This window comes from Giraffa tippelskirchi, chromosome 10 (assembly GCF_054371585.1).
Source record: "Giraffa tippelskirchi isolate mGirTip1 chromosome 10, T2T-mGirTip1v1.2.pri, whole genome shotgun sequence".
NCBI lineage: Eukaryota > Metazoa > Chordata > Mammalia > Artiodactyla > Giraffidae > Giraffa > Giraffa tippelskirchi.
This window is the reverse complement of record NC_137284.1, coordinates 72,485,326-72,500,678: the sequence shown is the minus strand read 5'-3', so window position 1 is coordinate 72,500,678 and position 15,353 is coordinate 72,485,326. Positions and strand designations below refer to the sequence as shown.

Genomic DNA, 15,353 nt, shown 5'->3' with positions numbered 1-15,353 from the left:
TCTTACGCATAGAGAGTACTGTATACCTAAAGTGGCTACACTATGTTCAAAGGATGAAAATGAATCATAACAAAGCTCTCCCCTTCTTTAGAATTCACATAGTGGTTTAAGAGTCAGGTTATGAGAAAAACAAAAATACACACACAAAAAAATACATGAGTGTATGCAAAGATACACAAAAGAAAGTACATAAAAATAATTTTGGTGAAGGGGTTCATAATGTTGAAATTCTTCACTGAAACAACAGCCCAATGTTAGGATCCTAAATCACTGCTCTCCAAACCTCTTATGACTGCAAAATCAGGTCAGATATTTCCATCAGGCACCCAAATTGTTTCAGTGCAGAATAAAGGGAAGTGGGGTTGGAGAAATTATTCCAGAAATAGGTATGAATATAATTTACACTCAGGTGTTAGTTCTAAAAAAGAGAAAAAAGTAGACATTGTGAAACTATGCTTTATTTATGTGCGCTACAGCCAACAGTAAATTACACTGAAAGTGAACAACACACAGGGGTAGCCAGAGCTATTTACTGCTTTGTCATGATGAGATATTAAAACAGAGTTGCTGGTAAGTTTCAACAGAGCAGCTAAGGCCACAGTTAATGTGAAAGTAATCATATACTTTCCTAATTTAGATCATCAAAATGGACACCCCCAAATAATAAAGTAGGCTATGAAGTCTCTTACCTGCAATATTTAGGATTTATAAAATTATTATTATTCTTCCTGGTGCTGCTGCTGCTAAGTCGCTTCAGTCGTGTCTGACTCTGTGCGACCCCATAGACGGCAGCCCACCAGGCTCCCCCATCCCAGGGATTCTCCAGGCAAGAACACTGGAGTGGGTTGCCATTTCCTTCTCCAATGCATGAAAGGGAAAAGTGAAAGTGAAGTTGATCAGTCGTGTCCGACTCTTAGCGACCCCATGGACTGTAGCCTACCAGGCTCCTCCGTCCATAGGATTTTCCAGGCAAGAATACTGGAGTAGGTTGCCATTGCCTTCTCCGATAATTCTTCCTAGACTTGCTAAATAGGCATTCCTTTTTGAAAGTGTTCCCCACACATGTGCAATGTTCATTTTAAATAAACTGTTTAGAATAACACATTTTCTGGACATGTAAGTACACTGTGGGAAAATAAAATAAAATATGCCTATCACCCCACGGTAGGAAAAAAAAATTCATGACCAATGATTTTGTATAGACAAACTTCATGTCATCCAAAACACCATTAATATCTGCCAGTAAATCCAAGGCTTACAAGGAATGAAAAATTTGACTTCTCTTATTCTTTTTAATGTCTTAGGAAAACAGAGGTCACTATCAGTTGCAGAAGAGATATCCAATTGTGATTCACTCATTTTTTACAAAGGAAATGCAAAATATGCATATTATAAGAAATAACCAAAGTTCAATACAGTTACTCTGGAAACCATCATATCTTTGAATTTACAGATAATTATTAGAAAGGATTTTCTCTCCTGATATTGACCTACATTTTTCCTATCAATCTGTCCTTCTGACAACCACATGTCTATATGCAATAGACAGACACACAGAGATGTATAATAGCTGTATACGTATATTCAGTTGTACAATTAAAATATTCCCTCACATATGTATATACACAAAAAAATAAGCAAAAACACCAGACATAATCCTTCCTTTCTTCTTCACATTAAAACTAGCCCTTCCTCCTGAATTCCATTTTAAAATTGTCAAATATAAATGCACAAACTCAGAATATGATTCTAGTCTCAAAGCATAGGGCTCATAGAGTGGCACAATGTAGCTAATCTATACAATCTTCCTAGAAAGATACACTTTTAAAGTAAAATTCATGGTAAAAATGGGTAGACCCTTCTGTTAAAGCTCATTGTACAGGTTATTTTTCCAGGCCAATTGTCCACTTTTACCAATTGAATCTGCTTTGAGAAGCCCTTGAGATATTCAGATTGACTCAGTCTCATAAAATTGTAGGGTTACTATATCATTGGTTGTTTTGTTTTGCCTTTGCTGGACTAACATGCAACAAAGGCCTGATTTCAACTTTCTTCTCAATAAAATTAGAAAATCAGCCAGGCATCACTTAGCTTTGATTTGTATGATGTCGCTACCTGTTTCTAATCGTTACTGATAAATTACCTATTTAGTTCAGTAGGCATGTGTTTGTGACTTGTGTCCATCCAGTGGGTCACCCTAGAAGGCAATTCTTTGTTGACGAGACATTTTACTTTATAAAGCTTACTCTACTTTCTGTGTCAAAAAAAAAAAAAAATTCTATTTGAAACAGAGCCAACATCTCATTCCAGGAAGAGGGAAGGATATCAAGAGTTTCCATGGCAATCAGTTGATGAAACTAAATTAGGCAGGAAACCTCTTCAGAATGCAAAGTAGTGTTGCAAGACAGAGGGATTTGAAATAGCCAGGAAGTGTGTCACAGCAAAACGAAAGAAACGGAGATATGAATACCTCCATAATGTAAACTTTCCAACTTTAAAATAAACAATGAAAAACTTGCCTTTGTCCTATAAAAATAAACTTCCAAACAACTGTCATCTCTCATCAAGTCCTTTGTTTCAGTTGGTTTGAGTTTTTTAAGTCTTATCTCTTGCAATCAACAGCATGTAAGAATATAAATCTAGTTGTTTATGTAGCTAAGAAAAAAGTCTTTTACATTATTGCTGTTAAATATAGTTTGTAACCCATTGTGATAAAATTGTACAAACTTTACAGTTCAACAGTGAGGTCAGAAGGAACAAGTGAAATTTATTTTAATGCAGAAAGAAAGAAGAAATAAGAAGATTAGTTTAAAATTTAAAAAATAGGGCTCTTTGTGGCAGTTTATATTGATGGCTTAAAAATGTCCTTTTGCTTTCTGGAGCAGAATGAAAATAGAAGATGTAGAATAAACCAGGGGTACTTCATCTACTACTAATTGCCAAAACTTCACAATAGTTCGCTTGGAAATATGATATTGACCTGGAAGAGTAACTATTTTCAGAAGCTCTTCAGGCCACCTAAATCATCTGAAGTCTTCTTTTTCTCTTTAAGAAAAATGTTCTCTTTTCTGAATTGTCTTTTCTGTCTCCTAAGGAAAGAGGCTGTTGTTGGAGCAAGCATTTCTAAAACAGATTTACCCCCAAAATTTTCCAATTATTTCTAAAAATCCATGAATCACCGGATAGTCTAATTTTAGGTTAATTCAGTACTTGTTTAAATTATGGGGTTTCTTTTCATAACACATAAAATAAACTTGAGAATAAATATACATTACAGAAGAGGAAGGTTTTATAGATTTTTACATCCAATATCCTGGCCTTAATTTCAATGTGTGTTTTAAAGCATGATCACAATGCTTACTGTGTATAATATGAACATCGGGGCGGGGGGGGCAGATATTTTCATACCAACTGATTGATGGAATTTCTCTAGCATCACTGGGCTAAGTTTTCCCCATTTTGTTTCACTTTTTGAATTAGAACCAGCTTTATACAAGCACAGCTTTGTATAAAGGTGGTACATCTTCATATCACACGCAGACACACACTCACACTATTATACATACAGAGAGAACATGGTTTTAAGTACAGTGCCAGTATGCAGCATGTGCCAAGGAGATGCCCACCTAAGAATGTTATCAGAAATTTGATTCTTCTGGTCACTGACCATTGGATTCCATCACTACCATCTTCCCATATCTTTTCCCATTATATTTCCCAAATTGCTAATCTCACGGGTGGCAAAACATAACAAGATATTTTTAATACAACCTCTTAAAAATCTACTCTAACTTGGGAAATGTTTTTCTGTAAGCTAGAAAGAAAAACCAGCAGGAGGTTGTCTTAGTTTGTGTTTAGCAGACAGAGACAAGGATCTGAATGCAAGTGGTTTATTTGGGAACTGATCTCTGGAGGAAGAGTAAAGGAATGGGTAAGTAAAATGAAAAAGGAGGGAAAACCCTGCTGGGGATGTGAATGAGCAGAGGAACCTGGTGGGAATCTGGGCTCATCCCACTGAGCTATTTTAAGAATTTATGCAGAACATTCCTTAGAACCAACTCAGCAACAGAAAGAAAGCTGGGGTGTTTATCCACCAGTTCCCAGCCCTTATTAGTTGAGGGTGATTCCTGAGGTGTTAATTCCCTCACATCCCTGGCCTGTACCTCTTGGACCTACGATATCCCATGGTCACAGAATGCTCTCAGGCAGAGAGTCAGAGGACACTTCATTTACCCTGAATAGCTGTGTAACTCAGAGGGTCTTAGTGTTAGTCACTCAGTCATGTTCAATTCTTTGCAACCCCATGGACTGCAACCAGCCAGCTCCTCTGATTGATGTCTCCAGCATTGCAGGCAGATTCTTTACCACTGAGCCATCTCAGAAGCCCCTTTTAAGTTCTAGAAATCTGCTATACAACAATGTGCCTGTCATTAACAGTACCCCAGGCAGTGTTAGTATTAGTCACTCAGTCGTGTCCGACTCTGTGAGACCAGAGACTGTAGCCTGCCAAGCTCCTCTGTCCATGGAATTCTCTAGGCAAGAATACTGGAGTGGTTAGCCATTCCCTTCTCCAGGGGATCTTCCCACCCCAGGGATCAAACCTGGGTCTCTGGCACTGCAGGTGGTTTCTTTACCATCTAAGCCAGAGGGTCTTAAACGCTAGTGATTCAGGCATTTTCTAGTGTTGACTAGCCATAGTGTGCTGTCTAGAAACGTCTCACAAAGCAGACCAAGTCTTCCTTCAGTAGGACTGAATAATAAACAGTGCCTGTTTTCACATGGTCCCTGGGGAAAACCACATTTCACCCATAATAATGAACAGAGGTCCTCCTGACAAAAATGGCTGAATGTATCTGAAGAGAGTTCTTTAACTTCGAGTTATATTTAAATGTAACAAGATGGAAGGAGACACAATGCAGAATGAGAGCTGTGTAATGTGTCCTGTATTGTTAACTTGTAGATAAATACATATCCAAAAACTTAAATGAGTGCAGGATGCAGTCATGCTATTAACTTCTAAATTCTTTCATTAAAGGAATCAGTGAAACTGGTTTCACTGTCCATCTGGTCCTTTCTGCTCTCTCTTTTCTTTCTTAACTCTGTCCTCACACATTTCAAGGTGCTTATGTGCCTCCATGGGAAGACGTCAGAATGACAGCTTCTTTGCTGCAAAACTCTTAATAATAACTTCAGAGAAAGCTGTTTCCATTTATTTTTACTGAAAACACACAAAGTCTTTTCAACACTATCCCTAAAGAGACTTATTCTTTAAGTACATTTTTTTCTCAAAATACTTGCTGTTTTCTGTGCCTTAAGAATGACAATTCTTCATTCACGGAGCATTGCAATTCCCAACTCCATCTTTCTGATATACCCAAGATCGTCAATGAGAAGAATTTTTTCCTACTTTGGCTTTCACTGGAAAAGGCAATTTTACAACATTTTACCTCCACATGCCAAAGTTTTTAAATTCTGGAGCATTTTCTATGAGTCAGTAATCTACAATCTGTCTAATAATGCCCTTGGAATTAGCTGTCTGAGGTTTTACTATAACAACTTCATACTCATTGATTTGTAGGAGAGACTAGCATTAAAGAAGAGACACTGAAGAAATGATTTTACTTCTTTGGGCTCACCTAAAACCAGGACTTGAAAGTTATCAAAATATAACATCTGAGATTAGCACATAAAAAAGCAACATACAGTGAAAGATGAGATGGTAGGGCTTGAAGCCCAAGTTTGTGACTTCTCAGCGACTGACCCAAGGCATGTTGTTAAGTTCAAACTACCTTGCCTCATCTAACAAATGCAGAACTGTCACCTATGTCACAAGGTATGTGGTGGCTCTAAATTGGACAGCCAAGACAAAGTGTGCCCCATGGCATCCTATTACAGCTCTCAGCAAACATTAGCTCCCTTTCCTCCAAAGTTTCATTTGTGAAAAATATGAGCTCAAGGAGTAGAAGACAAATGTTCAGTTCAATAGAAATGAAATTTAGTGCTTTTCAACACTGTGATACATCACTAAAAATTTATATTCATGCCACATTCTATTCGGAGGGCAATATACATTTCCTTTTCTAAATACCATTAATCAGCATATCTTTGCTTGTTTCCAAATAAATGAATCCTAAAGTTCCCTTTAAATAGTAATAAGACAAGTGACTGACATAAATCATAAATCTGGATGAAGGCTTAAAGGATATATTAATCAGGCTTGCAATTAGTAGAAGGGAGAATAAAGAAAACTGTAAATAAATTGCTCTGAAATAAAATGACCCACCTGGTATTGCAACTGGAGGAATCTAGGAAAAAGATAAATTTAGTTTTGTTTAATTACCAGCAATCACACTGCTTTCATTTCATGCTTCCTCTACCAGATCTGCCACATATAATGAGAGACACAAAATATCATATGGTTGGAAATGTAAATACTATCAGGCACACCTTCCTCTTCTCTTCCAGTGTTTTTTTTCAGGGCTTGACTGAATGGCTACATTTGAGCATGAACAACTCTATTAACTCATCTTTTTACTACTTAGTCTGGAAGAATTAGATAGAAGATATTAATACCTTTAGTTTTTAGCAGAAAAAAATAATATAGAGAATTTATGGAGGAGTTTTGCAATATAGTTGTAGGAGAAGGGGATTCAAGGGAGAGCAACAATTCCGCCCCCCCACACACACACATTACAGGCAAATTCACCGCGCTTGGAGGGACTAAGTAATTTGACTGAAGTCACAAAACTAGCAAGAGACAAAACACGAATTTTAACAAGGTCTGTTAGGCTTCAAGAAAAAGTAGTTTAAATGTATTGAGAGCCTATCATATACCACTCACTGTGCTTAGGAAGTTACCTGCGTTATCTAAAACCCTCCACAACAGTTCTTTTTCAAAGTTTGAAAGGTTTTCAAAATAACATTTCCTAAAAAATAACATGTGCATAATAGGAAACCAAAAAAAAAAGCAAAAAACAAAGTCATTCATAATAATAAGTAGTGTACCATTTGATGTGTCCTTCTAGGTCTCACTCGGGCATTTATACAACTAAGCATCCATTTCTATGTAATTAAGATCATACAGTTATGAATCACACTCTTTTACAATTCATCAATACTTACCAGTTCAAAGTCCCAAAGCTATGAATATTTTGATAACAAAGAATACATTACGCCGACTCAATCAGTTCTGTATGGTAGGTATTCTTATTCTTCTTTCATAACTAAAAAACTGTGGCCTACCCATTGCCCCCAAATTAGCTACAGTGCAGGCCTAAACTAAAATTCAAATATGTTGGCTATGAAATTCTGTTTTCACCCACTGTATTACACTCCTGCCTAGGAACTACCTATATTATAGTCTAGAGATATTAGCATCTCAATAAATACAGATTATCTCATCCCTCAGTGGTTTCAATATCTCAGTTGTGCTGATGTTTCCATCTTGAATTTATTCTGAGTCCCTCAACAAAGATGGGTAATTAATGATTAATTTGTGACCAAATAATGACAGAAGTCATTAATAATAGAATTATATTAATAACAGAAATCACTAATAATAGAAAATAATGAAGAAAGAAACTATAGCAAATTAGTCCCAGTCCTGATTTTTGCTAACAGATAACTCTGACAGCATCCATGCAAATGCAATAACCAATCAGCAGCATATTGTGTATACAAGTAACTTATAGAAAAGGAGTAGCCTATCTTGAGATCACAGACAAAAAAAAAAGACAAATTCAATAAAGAATGATAGTATGTGAACGTAGTTCAAATTTTAAGCTTTAATTTCCATTATTCAGTTCTATGGCTTACTACAGCCAAGTAGCTTATTTATAAAAAGTATGACTTACTAGGGGCTTCCCCGAGGGCTCAGCAGGTAAAAAATCCACCTGCAATTCAGGAGATGCAGGAGACATGGGTTCACTCCCTGGGCCAGGAAGATCCCGGGAAGAGGAAATAGCAACTTACTCCAGTATTCTTGCCTGAAAAATAAGACAAAAACATCAAAAGAACATGTAACATAGACAAGATTCTTCATAACTTAACGATGTGCAATACAATGTAGGGACAAGATTAGTTTCAAAGTAATTATTCCACACTTCAGCTGATTTTAAATCCTGAACCTGGAGGATGAATATCTGAACTTTCTATGAAAATCAATAATGTTCCAGAAATGGTTTAACTATGTCCTATTACTAACATTAAAAGTAGAAAATAATGTGATGAGCAGTGACACATATGTTTACCACTACGTAGCAGGACTGGGATGAGGCTGATATTAGTCAAAGTAGGACTATTTAATTATCACATCTACGTACAGAAATAACTCCTTCTTGAAAGCACTTTATTAATACATTTGTGTTACTACATTTTAAAGGAAGTAAGCAATTTTCCTTCATTGTATATTTATCGTTCTCTTTTCTCCAAAACTTTGGTCATTCACTACATTATGAAATCATTCCTTTTATATTACCACCATTCTAATGTATCTTTGAATAGGATATTTTAAATAAATTTTAGAATAATTGTTTTGGGCTTAATTTATGAAATGGGCTTAATTTCTGCTAAGGCGTTAACTTGATCAAATGAAAAAGAATTTTGAGTTTACTTTTTGTAACCCCTCACTTTATATTGTTGTTGTTCATTCTCTCAGTCGTGTCCAACTCTTTGTGATCCCAAGGACTGCAGCACTCCAGGCTTCCCTGTTTTTCACCATCTCCTGGAGCTTGCTCAAACTCACATTCATTGGGTCAGTGATGCCATCCAACCATCTCATCTTTTGTCATCCCCTTCTTCTCCTGCCTTCAATCTTTTCCAGCATCAGGGTCTTTTCCAATCAGTCAGCTTTTCGCATCAGGTGGCCAAAGTATTGGAGCTTCAGTTTCAGCATCAGTCCTTCCAATGAATATTCAGGGTTGATTTGAGTGGTTTGATCTCCCTGCAGTTCAAGGGGCTCTCAAGTGTCTTCTCCAACACCACAGTTCAAAAGCATCAATTCTTTGGTGCTCAGCTTTCTTTATGGTCCAACTCTGACATCTGTACATGACTACTGGAAAAACCATAGCTTTAATTATATGGACTTTTGTTGGCAAAGTAACCTCTCTGCTTTTTAATATGCTGTCTAGGTTGGTCATAGCTTTTCTTCCAAGGAGCAAGGGTCTTTTAATTTCATGGCTATAATCACCATCTGCAGTGATTCTGGAGCCTAAGAAAATGAAGTCTGTCACTGTTTCCATTGTTTCCCCATCTATTTGCCATGAAGTGATTGGACCAGATGCCATAATGTTCATTTTTTGAATGTTGAGTTTTAAGCCAGCTTCTTAACACTCTCCTCTATCACCTTCATCAAGAGGCTCTTTAGTTCCTCTTCCCTTTCTGCCATGAGGATGGTATCATCTGTATATCTGACATTATTGATATTGCATGGTATTGGCACAAAAACAAACTCATAGATCACTGGAACATAATAGACAGTCCAGAAATAGAAACTCACACATTTGCGGTCAATTAATCTATGCCAAAGAAGCAAGAATACAATGGAGAAAACACAGTCTCTTCAACAAGTGGTGCTGGCAAAACTGGACAGTTAACATGTAAAACAATGAGATTAGAACAGTCTCTCACACCACATGCAAAAAACATGTAAAAATAAATTTTAAATGGCTTAAGGACTTATATCTCCTACATTTAAGGAGATCTTAAAACTCGCAGAAGAGAACATAGCCAGAATACTTTTGACAGAAATTGTTTTTAAGTATCAGTCTCCTAAGGCAAAAGAAATAAGAGCAAAATTAAACAAATGGGACATAATCAAACTTAAAGCTTTCATACAGCAAAGGAAGCCATCAACAAAACTAAAAGACAACCCCTACAGAATGGGAGAAAACATTTGCAAATGATGCAACCAGTGAGGGGTTAATATTCAAAATATACAAACAACTCAAAATCAAAACAAATAAACAAGCAACCAATCAAAAATTGGGCAGAAGACCTGGGCAAACTTTTTTCCAAAGAAGATATACAGATGGATAACACTCACATGAAAAGATGTTCAACATTGCTAGTTACTGGAAAAATGCAAATCAAAATAATAAGACACCACATAATGCTTGTTAGAATGGCTAAAATCATCAAAAAACCTACAAATAACAAATGTTAGAGAGGATGTGGAGAAAAGGGAACCCTTGTACACTGTTAGTGGGAATGTAAACTGGTGCAGCCACTGTGGAAAGCAGTATGGAGGTTCCTCAAAATTGTGAATCACTACGTTCTATACCTGAAACTTACATAATATTGTACATCAACTATTCATCAGTTTTTTAAAATAAAAGAATAGCTAAAAAAGAGAACATGGAAGAGGAAGGAGGCAAGCATAACGCATTAGCACAGGCATCAGATGGTGGTGGAAAAGAATGGAGAGAAAATGCGTGCAGTTAAGCCAACTCATCCTAAACAGAAAATCTTCACTTGGTTTTCCAATAACCATGGTTACAATGAATTAACTTGCAGATCTTCAAGTCGACTTGACTGAGACTGGACAGGTACCACACTGCAAGCTCCTTTAGTTTCTGGTCATTTCCATTGAAATAGAGAGGAAAGGGAAGTGGCTGACAGAGCCACACCTCCCAACTATAGTCAAGTCAGCTGGGGCTAGAGAAGGGAATGCGGGAAGTTTTCTGATTTTTCCTTAGAAAAAGACTTAGTGTCAACAGCTTTCTCTCTAATCTCATTCTCCTTGCAAACACCCCTCTCTTCCCGTCTCCTTTCAGATGCAGGGAAACATTTGCCCTACAATTTAAATAACTTACAACAACGTAAATAACAGATACTCATTTTCACGAGTGCAATTTTAAGCTGTACCTCAGGCCAGCTTCTCAAAATTATAATTCACTTGGCTGATGTTACAGAAGAAACTTTGGAGGTGGAGGAGAACGAGAAATGAGAGTCGGACAGAACACGGAGTGTGGAGCAAATACCCTCAGATTTCCAGAGGTTCAGAGAGCGCAGTGTCAATAGAACATCTACTGATACATAGTCAGGGTCCACTCTCAAAGGGGAAAGTTGCAAGAAGCCTCATCCCCTGGAAACTTCAAAATCCTGTCAGCTAGTGGGCAGGGACAGGAGCTGTGTTCTCATCCCTCCCCTTAGCCAGGAAAGCCAGGCAGCCACCCAGTCTGTTATATGGATGTTTTTTGCAGGAGGCAAGTCACAGCTGAGGACAAGAATGCCAAAGTCAGGATTGTTCCTGTAACTTTCCACACAGCCATTCCTTATGAGGGTGATTCCAGGAGTCCCTGGGGGTAGCAATCCAGGGATGCTCAAGTCCATAATATAAAATGAATACAGTTGCCCCTCCTTACCTGTGGATGTGGAAATTCATTAACTGAAGGGTGGGGAAGGGTCCCAGGGGACAGTGGTGAGGGGCAACGGAATATTCCACAAAAATCCTAAAATGCAGTGGTAGTGTTTTCCCCAACAACACCCCAGAGCAAGATTTTGAAGTACACGGAAGAGGAAAGGACTACAGTTTGGCTGATTAAGACTTTGCCTCAGTCATATTTCAGTCATACTTCCTTTTGGAGACATGGTAGTCTTTAGGGTAATACTCTATTTACAATATAAATCTGATTTTCCTTATTAGCTATTCAGTTTTTTCTTGACAAATTAACATTTGATACTTGATAATTCTATTTAGAGACTTTGTTAAGGGGAAAACAGCCCTCTACAAATGACTAAATTCCCCATGCTTACCTCAGACATAATTATTTGACAGAAGGTACAGATTGCTTTGGTATTTTGGTAAATGGGATTAAGGTTTGTAGGATTCACTCTCTCATGAACAAAAAATAGCTGAGGGCAAATGGGTTGAATGGAAGGCTCTTTTGAAATACTGAGTGCCCAGGAAATAGCTATCCTGCCATACTGAAAAGTTCCCTTTTGGCTTTTCTTTGCAAACTTCAGTTCTACAGAGATGTATTCTGATACAGAAAAATAGCACTGTATTTATTATCTCAGACTACATCTCTAAGCAGGGCTGAACAGAAAGAATTCTAATGCCACTTCCTGTCTCCCTGCGTTAGCTCTAATACTTCGGTGATGACCGCAAAATAGATGGTGTAGATTATAAAGCACTAGCTAGTATAGGCCAGTGGATCCTGTTTCAGTTTGAAACAGCAAAATGCCACTAATCCAATTAAGAAAGTTCAGCTTCCCAGGGCACTGAAAGAAAATGTCTCTCAGGAGAGATTTGAACGTGATAGAATTAAGGCTTGATCCTCTCCAGTACATTTTGTGGACCTGATAGTCAGGAAAAAAATTAGAGATCATCAAAAACCCATATATATGTGCAAATGTGTTTACAAGAAATTTGATAAAGCATTGTTTTCCCCACCATCTTATGAACTAACTAAGAACATTGCCACATACATATCTTCATGCACTGTTTTCCTATTCTCTTGGCTTTTTTTGTTAAAACCATAGCTAACACTTAACCCAGAACTTCCCTCTTTTGTGACAATTTTCCCAGTCTAGGATTTTTAAATTTATCTTACTTCCTATAGTAGCCACTGCATGCTACTGTTTACCTTATCATTTGCAAGTTACTATTCATTCATTCATTCACTTATGTAGTCAACACATATGTATTCAAAACTCACACTGTGCTGGTCATTACACTAGTTCCTAGATATACAATGGTGATGAAAACAGAGGCAGTACTGTAAGAGCTTAAATTGTGCAAAGTTCTAGCCAAACAAACAAAACACAACACCAGGGGGTTGGAGAGGAAGACACGGGAGAGGTAATTAAACTGGGTGATCAGGTAAGGCTGGTGGTAATGAACATCTGTCACTACGGGCTGCCCAATATCCTGTGAACACCCTCCCTACACGGTTTTCTGCACTATGAAAACAGCCCTCTTAAGGTGGAAACAAAAACCCTACCACATAGGACAATAAAACTGTTGTGCATCTTTAGATTCCTTCAACTGCCTGCTTCCTTCAGAAAGTGGTACTCAATTTTGGGCTGTGTCATCCCTGAGATGCAGCTCTGGCCTATATGGTCCACATCAAACCCTCCCCTCATTCCTACCTTAAAGACAAAAGTCATACCTCCTGCTGGGGCAGTCATCTTACAATCCTGAGACAATATAAGAATACTTACAAAGACAAAATGCACACAAGGACTCATACATATATTGTTTTTAGAGTCACCAAGGTATAAAAAGAACCTATACCATAACAAGTGTATAAAGAAGTATTTATTTTAGCAAATGAGATTACCCACTTGCACAGAGAGGATATGGCAATAATTTCTAGAAAATGCTTTATGCTGTATTTGAGATAAGATTCAGGAAAACTGTCAGCCCAGTTGAACACTTTCTAAAATCTCCACAAATTTAGAAATTACTGAAACTTTCCATAAATTTCAAGTTAAAGATCTCTAATCTCTAGTACTCTTGCCTGGAAAATACCATGGACAGAGGAGCCTGGTAGGCTGCAGTCCATGGGGTCGCAAAGTCAGACACGACTGAGTGACTTCACTTTTCCTTTCATGCATTGGAGAAGGAAACGGCAACCCACTCCAGTGTTCTTGCCTGGAGAATCCCAGGGACGGGGGAGCCTGGTGGGCTGCCATCTACGGGGTCGCACAGAATCGGACACGACTGAAGCGACTTAGCAGCAACATCAACCCACAGATGTCAGATTTACTCTCTTAGCCAAGGTAGCAAGTAGAGAGAGATCTTTCCTTCTCTTATGCCGGTGGAGGAAGCATGGCTGCCTGCTGTGAGCAGGTTCATGGAGCAGTAAACCAGAGTTAAGTCATAGGCTGACATTTATTTATCTTAGCAGTTTCTTGAGGAAATGAATGCTTGAAGTCCAGATTCCCCAAATGAAGCTTTGCCATAAGTATTTATCAGTATACTTCCATATAAAAATGTTGCCCATTGGTATGCTCTGTCTATATAACTAGAATACACTTCAATTACTGATTATTTGTTATTTCAGCCAAACTTCTTTTAAATTAGTACTTCTTTGGGGATCAGTCTCCCATATTATATTTTGTGCCTTTTCACTTCACTTGAATAATGCATGAGTGGAATAGTGAAACTTTTTTTTAACTCAATTTCCCACTATCTACATGTAGGAGAATGAATAAACCGAGGGAAAATATTTGTTTTTAATTGCCACCTTTGAGATTTTCCTCTCTAACATTCTCTGAAATTAAGTTAGTTCATTCCAACAGACACCAGAGAGAAAAAAAAATTCTTGTCATTAAGACAAGAAAATATGGACATAAAATTAATCATGAAAACGTACTTATGGCTATATGGGTTAGCACAGTCCAAGAACCAATATTCCATTTGGCCTCCGCCATAAAGTCAATGTCTGGGAAAAAAAACTAATAACTGAAATTCTAATTCATGTTTTCTGGTATAGTAGAGCATGTTTTTTTTAAAACAGCTTATGCTAATTACATTCAGATGCATTAACATTATGATATTATTGAAAGTGAGAGGAAGGAGATAAGTCAAATTCCATTATCACAAATGAGGTTTTATGTTTCCATGCTAGAACAATTAGCTTCTTCATTACACAAAACTGTCATTTCAATGATAAGCTAAATTCCAGGACAGAGGTGGAGCTTATCACTAAAATGACTGGGACAATGATGTCCCATTGAACTGTGTACTGAATAAGGCTATGAAAATTATGTATTGGGACTCACAACTAAAATATAGCATGCCATACAGAATAACTAATGAGTTATATAAAATGTAGACTAGTAGAAGTCTAGTAGTAAAATGATATTCTACTTATATACTGTAGTAAAAAAAATAATAGAATAATGTCAATAGAACCTATATCCCACACTGGAAAAAAAATATCAAAGGAGATGAGCTCACACAGAGATACATATACTTAAGCAAAGCCCTTTGTGAGAAGTGCTAAAAACTAAAGCATTCAGTTTTTCAGTAAAAATTCTATCACTTTGCCTTGTCCCTTTAAGGCTCACTCAGTTCTGAACGAATCTATGTCATCTGCTGCTGCTGCTAAGTCGCTTCAGTCGTGTCCGACTCTGTGCAACCCCATAGACGGCAGCCCACCAGGCTCCCCCGTCCCTGGGATTCTCCAGGCAAGAACACTGGAGTGGGTTGCTGTTTCCTTCTCCAATGCATGAAAGGAAAAGTGAAAGTGAAGTCGCTCAGTCATGTCCGACTCTTAGCGACCCCATGGACTGCAGCCTACCAGGCTCCTCCGTCCATGGGATTTTCCAGGCGAGAGTACTGGAGTGGGGTGCCATTGCCTTTTCCACTGTGTCATCTAGATAACCATTATGTTGTTGTCGTT

The 15,353-nt window shown here is 37.6% G+C and overlaps 1 long non-coding RNA gene across 1 annotated transcript in view; it reads right to left on the bottom strand.

The window, feature by feature from the left end:
- The window catches only part of LOC145524782 (uncharacterized), a 189,547-nt gene that overhangs the window by 38,798 nt on the left and 135,396 nt on the right, over window positions 1–15,353 (bottom strand). The window contains exon 2 of the long non-coding RNA XR_014067835.1: window positions 7,854–7,985. This is a non-coding gene — a long non-coding RNA (uncharacterized LOC145524782). The remainder of the gene's footprint in view (window positions 1–7,853; window positions 7,986–15,353) is intronic.